This window comes from Gambusia affinis, linkage group LG02, assembly GCF_019740435.1.
Source record: "Gambusia affinis linkage group LG02, SWU_Gaff_1.0, whole genome shotgun sequence".
Taxonomy (NCBI): Eukaryota; Metazoa; Chordata; class Actinopteri; order Cyprinodontiformes; family Poeciliidae; genus Gambusia; species Gambusia affinis.
In genome coordinates, this window is record NC_057869.1 from 10,591,987 (window position 1) to 10,599,411 (window position 7,425).

At 37.2% G+C, this 7,425-nt stretch overlaps 1 protein-coding gene across 5 annotated transcripts in view; it reads right to left on the minus strand.

Annotated features, from left to right (window-relative positions):
• Positions 1–6,381, minus strand: part of LOC122844441 (MAM domain-containing glycosylphosphatidylinositol anchor protein 1) — a 187,613-nt gene extending 181,232 nt beyond the window's left edge. For 2 of the 5 annotated variants that reach the window (XM_044139905.1, XM_044139896.1), the window contains exon 1: positions 623–1,158. The gene's annotated coding sequence lies outside the window, so the exon portion shown is untranslated. Of the gene's footprint in view, positions 1–622; positions 1,161–6,344 lie in introns of those variants that run through there. The other 3 variants (XM_044139870.1, XM_044139889.1, XM_044139879.1) reach the window with 3 other exon arrangements.
• Positions 6,382–7,425: the final 1,044 nt, after the last annotated feature.

Genomic DNA, 7,425 nt, shown 5'->3' on the forward strand with positions numbered 1-7,425 from the left:
CTGCTGAGGCAGGTGTAGTCGGGACAGGAGCGAACCGGAGGATTACACCGCAGTGAGGAAGGACGGTGGATTAAAAACAAGTGGAGCAATACATCCACTTTTTACTCCAGACATCCTAAAATAAATTGCCGTTTTCATATAAAAACAGCATAGTTTTTATCTTCTTCTTTTTTTTTTTTTTAAGTCTAGCATGGATTGATGTAGCTATATGCTGCAGGTTTGGGTTCGGAATCAGTGGGAAAACCGAGGAAGAGGAATGAAAATGAGAAGGAGTCGAGAGATAATGAAGCCTCTTGTGTGACTCCTCTGACCTAACATGTTTTTATAACCGGATGGCTGTATTGGCAAGTTGCAGTAGAAGAAGGCGAGCTGTGATTAAAGTTTCATTGTGACTCGTGGGGATTAAAGCAAAGCAAAGATAGAAATAAAAAAAGCTTTAAAATCACACAAATTGAATGGCTTAATCGCAAAACAGAATATTATGAGACAGATGATGAACTTTGAGACCATATTGTGTAAGTAAATTGCTTTTTTGTTGTTTTTATTTTTATTTTTTTTAAGAAGCAAAGTACAAGTTCATTAAAAATTTAAGATGGATACAAATTCAACGCCTGGGTTCTACCTTGTATCTCAAGGCGCTGCGCACTCCTCCAGGCTCAGCAGCAAGAATTCCTCCGATCTCAGCTCCTCTTCTCCTAAAACACCAGTTGAAAAGTTATATATCCTCTTCCACGGAGAGCGTGAAAAACAAAACTCCTGTCGGAACACCGATGTAGTGAAGTAGCGCGTTCCAAAAGAATTTCCACTTGAACTTTTTGTTGTTGTTTTAAGTGCGGCAAGCGAAGCGCACAGCAGAAGTGATGATGGAGTCTCCTCCTCACAAATATAAAAAAGTGGGGGAAAAAAAGAAAAGAAAAAACCCTAAATCTTCTTAAAAAAAAAAGGAACCCAAGCAAGTCCCTTTAAAAATATAAATATATACCCTAAACCTTGACTACTCTCCTTGAATTTACTGAGAAAGGCGTGGTTGAATTGCTGCCTCTCTCCCTCTTTGGCCGGTGACAGTCTAGTGGAGCCTCTCTAAATGATACGCTCTGAGAATGAGCTCCCCTCTCCGCTTGTTCAATCAGCACTGTGTCTGTGGAGTCCGGGGGATGCTGGCCAAGTGGAATGTGTGCAGACTGAGAACGACCGCCCCTGTCTGTGCGTGGAGAGAGAGAGGGAGAGGCACAGAGAAGAGAGGGGAGGACAGGCGCGGGGATGCGCTCAAGCTTCACAGCTCCACACTGAACAGGTTGTCAAAGAAGCATCACTGCTCCCACTCCCAGTTTGTTTTCCGCTCTCACGTAGGTTTCCAGAGGACGCCTTTACCATGCCAAGGGGCGCGGTGGTCTTACTCTTTTTCAGTCTATGCTTCTATTTGATCCTCGCCAACAATTTGTGCCTATTGAAAAGCGCTCTGAAACTTCTTCACTTTGATGCAGGACTTCCAACAACCACTAATCTCACTGCGTACACCCGTTTTTAAGGGAGCAAAACAACAAACTAGCAAGCAATAAAAATAAAAAAAATCATGGTTGACCTAGTACCCGTGTCCACTCGTTCAGTTCCTCCTGACACCAAAGTTGTTCGCGCGTCTGCTATGTGGGGCCACAGGAGGGCGTGTTTCAGCTCACAGCCCCACTATGATGTTGGTGCGCCTGACAGGTGCGTGCAAACAGTGTGCAGCTCTGTTTGTACGCGAGGTGACGGGATTTGAAATCAGCTCCCTTCAACAGGTGAGTTCAGTTTGTCCCTGAAAATGTCCTCCAAGAAAAACTACTGGATGCTTTAAAAGTGACTTTTTAGTCGTCCAAAAAATTTTGAACCGCTACCGAAAAGCAAGAAATCAAAATGTAATGTGGATAATTTAAAGTTAAGGAATATCTTATTCTCTGTAATTTAATAGATCACCAAAAGAAAAAAAAATGAACAGAAAAAATAATGAAAGTCTGACTCAAAGCATGTAAATTTAAGAAGGCGATTTGGCTTGTAAACTCTTCAGACCTGTAATGTGACATTAAACTTCAATGAAACAGTCTATTGTCATATTAACTTCCAATTATTTCTAACGTGTCAGGAGTATTATTATGCTTTCATTATATGCATGAGAGTCCGAAACTGAGGTAACAGCAAAAACAACAAGTAAAAATAGGCAAGATAATTAATTTATTAACATAGCCCTTGAGTAAAAAAAAAAAAAAAACTTCACACAAGAGGAAAAAATAATACCCAATTGAAAATTATCTAAATAAAATCACATTAAAGAAAAGAACTCTTGTATAATTTTGTCTGAATAGTTGCTTATTCAGTGGCTTTTTAAGTAAGACAGTAGTGTACAGTATATACGAGACAGAGGAAGTTTCTTCCAAAGTCTTGGTTTGGCCTATAAGAAATCCCATGAACATAGGCAGACTCATCAATGACCTTTGACCTGTTGATTTGAGGAGGAGGAGGAATGTAGTTTCAGCAGATAGTTGTACTGAGGAGCTTGACCTTTTAAGGTTCTGAAAGTTAGAAGTAAAAGTTTCAAATTAAGGCTTAAGGGCTGTGCATTTTGCATATTCTGAACTCGATCTAAATTGGAAAACACACCTTTGTTTTATTAAAAAGATTAAGAAATGTGACTCCTTACTGAAGATTATTTTCACCAGCAATGTAGAAAACAGTGCGAGTGTTTTTGCAAAATTATTAAAATTAGACAACCAAAAAAAAATCAGATTTATGCAAATATTCCCAGCCATTGCTTAACACATTTTTTATTCACCTTTGGCAGCAAATACAGCCTCAGGTCTCTTTGAGTAAGATGCCACAAGCTTAGCACACCTATCCTAAGGCAGATCCACCAATGATTCATTGCAATACTTCTGAAATTTCCATCAGGTAGAAGAGAGATATTCATCAGATTCAAGTCTGGGACTCCTGGATATTGACAGAGTCTGATGCCACTCCTTTGAGACCTCCATCACGTGCTTTGGGTTATGACAACCGGATATTTAACACAATACAATTTAACATAGTTTGGAATAAGGCCGTAACGTAAAATATGGAAAAATTGAAGCACTGTAAATACATTCCAAATGTCCTGTATTGCCTGAATTGCTGATGAGTATCTGTTGGCCAGGTAATTGTTGTGCTACAGTTTGCTTCAGGTACTGATTTTGCAATCTCAGGATATTGAGTTGACCATTTTTTTTTTTTTTTTTTTGCATATTATTAAAGCATGCAGCTGCAAGCCAGATTAATCTCTCCACAAACTTCTGTAGTTATCAGATCTCTGTGCAAAAGTTAACCAGAGAAAAGATTTCTTATTGTTTTATTTCACAACTTCATGTTTTAAAATAACCAAAAGTTGTTTTTGTAAGAGAAATCATTCTAATGTGTTTTGTTATAACTGACATCTAACAAATAATGTTAGCTGCAGTGTGTGCTGCTCTGGGTGAATTGTGACTAAAGGTCCTGTTCTTCAGCATGAATCATCCATTCCTGTAACCACTTTTTATGTGGTTTCATGGACAATTGATTCAACTGCCCTAATTTCTAAGTAGGACCGACTCCGCCCACCAACATGTATCCATTAACTGGAGATGACTGTTGCTCACTAGAACGAATTTGTAAATAATATTCTTTCTTTAAGGAAAAAGCTCCCTTTTTCTATAAAATGCATGAACCTAGAACCTTACAAATATTCTGCATTGCATTCTGCATTCTGCAGGAAATTCTTTGCACTTTGTATAAATTTTGTACAGAAGTGGCCATTCTGCAAAAAAAAAAGTAAGGAAAACATAAGATTTACTGTTTAAGTAAAATCTTATGTTAAACTGAAACATGTTATCCAGACAAAATCTTTATAATATTAATTTGCTTTACTTTGTAAACTCAGTCTAAACTATACATTTCTGTAAAAAAAAGGGGTTGTTTTAGAAAGCAATTTGTAACTATTTTCTAACTATTAAAAGGTTGCAAATAGTTAGATTTGCAACCTTTTAATGTTCATCTTTCTGTGTCAAGCTAATCAATATCATATACAGTTCAGTCATTTCAGTGTACCAAATATCTGGGGATTCATTGTGACATTCCTAAACTGAGTAAAGACTCTGTGTTGTCCCCTAGCACCCTCTATTCACAAGTCTGAGTAAACAAAATTATTGGATCTGGCTCAGAATTCTCATTTCTTCTTCTTTACTTTCCTGATTTCATCTCTCATGTTGGACTTGAGCCAGCAGTCTTGGCATGTCTTCCAGAGAGCACATCATAGCTGCTCAAAGCAGTTAATTTCAAAAGACAACATGTTGTTGGAACAACCTTGGGTTAGTGCCACACAGAGACGCAGCAAACTCATCCACAATGAGGAAGTGATAATTGCAAGGGTAGCAGTGAGTAAACAAACAGGAAGAGGACTAACATATTACATATGTCAATTTTTACCCTGTTTTTTACTATTTCATATGCATAAACAGCTTTTAGTGACTTGCTCGATGTAAACAATGTGTACCTGTTTGAGCTATGTTAGGTTATTTTAATATCTGTATATGCAGTTAGTCTCAGAATCTATCAAAATAAGTTGAATTGATCAATTCTACAGCTTTTCACTGAGAGACTGTCATTACATAAAGAAAAATCTGGAAATTTCTAGAAATGTCCAAGGATTTTAAATGTATTCAAAATTAAATTAAGAAAGAATTAGATTAAATCAAGAATTAGATTTAACATTAGTCAATTCAGTGTTAATCAAAACTAAGGAAGACAACAAATAAATCAATACAACTGAAATGGGAAATGCAAAAGGAAATATTCACATTATACATTATAGACCTAACATTGTCAAGAATTTATAGGTCTCTCAAATTCCAAAAAATATGTTTTATTATATTATTCTCAGAAAGTAAAACAGGAAGGTAGAAAAGGTTCTGACTCCCTGACTTTTTTAGCTCTACAACAGCCAAAACACAAAGGAAAAAGTGCCATACATGGTCCAAAGCCAAGCTGTTTTATCACTCTGAGCTTGCTGCACCTCTGCAAGTGTGTGACCCCCTTTCTTTTGTCTCATACTCCCAGAAAATCTCAGCACAAACAGTGTAGTGTGGCTGCAGGATCGCTTAGATGCAGACTTTTGTCATTTGACAGCAGGATGACTGCAATCTTTAAAACACAGGGAGAAACGATTGTTACAGTGGCAAGCAGAATCTCCCCTACTTTACTTGCTAAGCTTAAGGATTCACTATTTTATGAATGGACAAAAACATTTAAGTTTTGTCGAAACTTAATGCCTAAAATTCATAATGATGGACGCAAAACACATAAAAAGTACAAACATAATGCATTCACTGAACTAGCATTGAAAGATTCATTAGTCTCTCCTTTGACTTGGACTAAACATTAAATTCTAATGCTGCGTTTCAACTATGTGAGAACCTCAGACCCCAGCGACTTCTGCATGGCGACGCCCAGAAACATTGTTTGTACTACCTCTAACTAATTTAGGCTTTACTTTCCATTAGTAAACGCTACTTCCAATTCTCCCAGTCTATAGTCGCAGGCACTACATGTAACATCAATTTTAGACATTGTCTTACATGTGTGCCTTGTAAAATACACGTTTCCACCACATCTTACTATTTTTGATGTAAGGAGCGGCCATCTTGAAACGTGTAGTCAGCTTTACAAGTCATAACTGGGAGTAATTGGAGTTGTTCCCAGATTCCTAGTGAGAAATCTGACTTTGGAGGGTGTTCCAGTTGATTTTCTGACTGGGAAGTTGGAATTTCCTAGTTCTGAGTACAACTGGAAAGTAGCATCTCTAAATACAAATTCAACTTCTCAAGAGTCTGCTCTTCAAGTGTAGATGCATCACAAGGCACTGAACAGGAATTCAGAGGCAGCAATTCAGAGATACATCACAAAAAAAAAATACTAAAAAAAAATTACAGTGCAAAAGGAATCCAAGTATTTTTCTCTGAGAGATCACTTTAAATTCCAGAAACTTTGTAAAAAGAAAATTATCACTGCAGCTAAGGTAATTATTTCATTACTTTGGATGTTTTTCCATTGACTTTGCTGAAGTAAATGCATAATTAAGATTCTAAGAACATGGCATTTCATGTTAAAGTCATAAAATGCCGTGAGGTTATTCATGGAGTCCAATGGACAATCATATTTACTTTGTTACATCTGGACATCTTGCAAAATTATGTTGTTTGGTTTGTGCTGTCCTCTATTGTGAAGGTAATGATTTTTGATCACCTGTCGGTTACTTGATCATAATAGGGAAGATTCTCAGATATTATGTATTGTTTCCATCTTACCTTCATTCTTTTGTCCAAGCCTTTGTGTCAAACCAGAAGAGAGGCCTTCCAATGCCTTATATGGAGAGGCTGATTTTGGGATGTTCCATTTCTAATGCAGTGCCTAGGGGTGTTTGTTTTGTCCACATATTTTTCTAAGAAGAGAACAAAATCAGGTGTATGCAACCAGACAATTTGAATACATCATGGTTGTGTTAATGCATTTGGATATTGGTTAATATTATGCAAGTTGTTTGTTATTTTTGTTATTGGCATTGAATACCAATTTATGGTGGCTTCTCTAGTAGGTAGAGCATATAGCATAAAACTTGTCAGGATTGTGCAGTTTGGACTACAAGAGGCATGAAATGCTTCGGTTCCGTTGTCACAGTGCAACTTTATGAATTTTGTTGAAAGTTCCGCATTCATAATGTGAAGACTTTAAGAGTTATTTTTCCATAGATTTTTGGTCCTCCTTCAAACTTTTGACCAAGTGCTTAAATATGACTAGTCATTGTTAATTCAGAACTTTCTCAATTTATTTAGAATAATATTAGGAATCTGATATGTATTGACAACCTTTTCTGAGCAAATCAATTCAGCAAGGACTTAAACTTGTCCTAGTTTTTAGATGTCATATCTCCCCCTGCTTAAATAACTTTTATATATAGACCTGAACATCTAGAAGGGGCCTGCAGAAAAGTAGTTATTGGAAGTGAAAGTTCAAATCTGATGTGAATGGTCCTCACTTTCCCATTACATAACTCAAGATGTGTAACGGGATCAAATGTTATCCAGATCCCACAGAAAATCACACTGAGAGATGGAGAATATAAACTCCAGCTACAAAAAATAAAGTCAGATCCTGAAATTCAAGTATGGACAAGTAAACATAATTATTAATCTCATAAGTCACTGTCTGCGACAGACTGGCGACCTGTGCAGGGTGTACCCCGCCTCTCGCCCGGAACGTTAGCTGGGGATAGGCACCAGCAAACCTCCCGACCCCATTAGGGACATAGGGTGAATAGAAAATGGATGGATGGATAAGTCACTGTGTAAGTAGTAGGAGTTTAGGAGGGAAACAAAAACTGTAGATGGA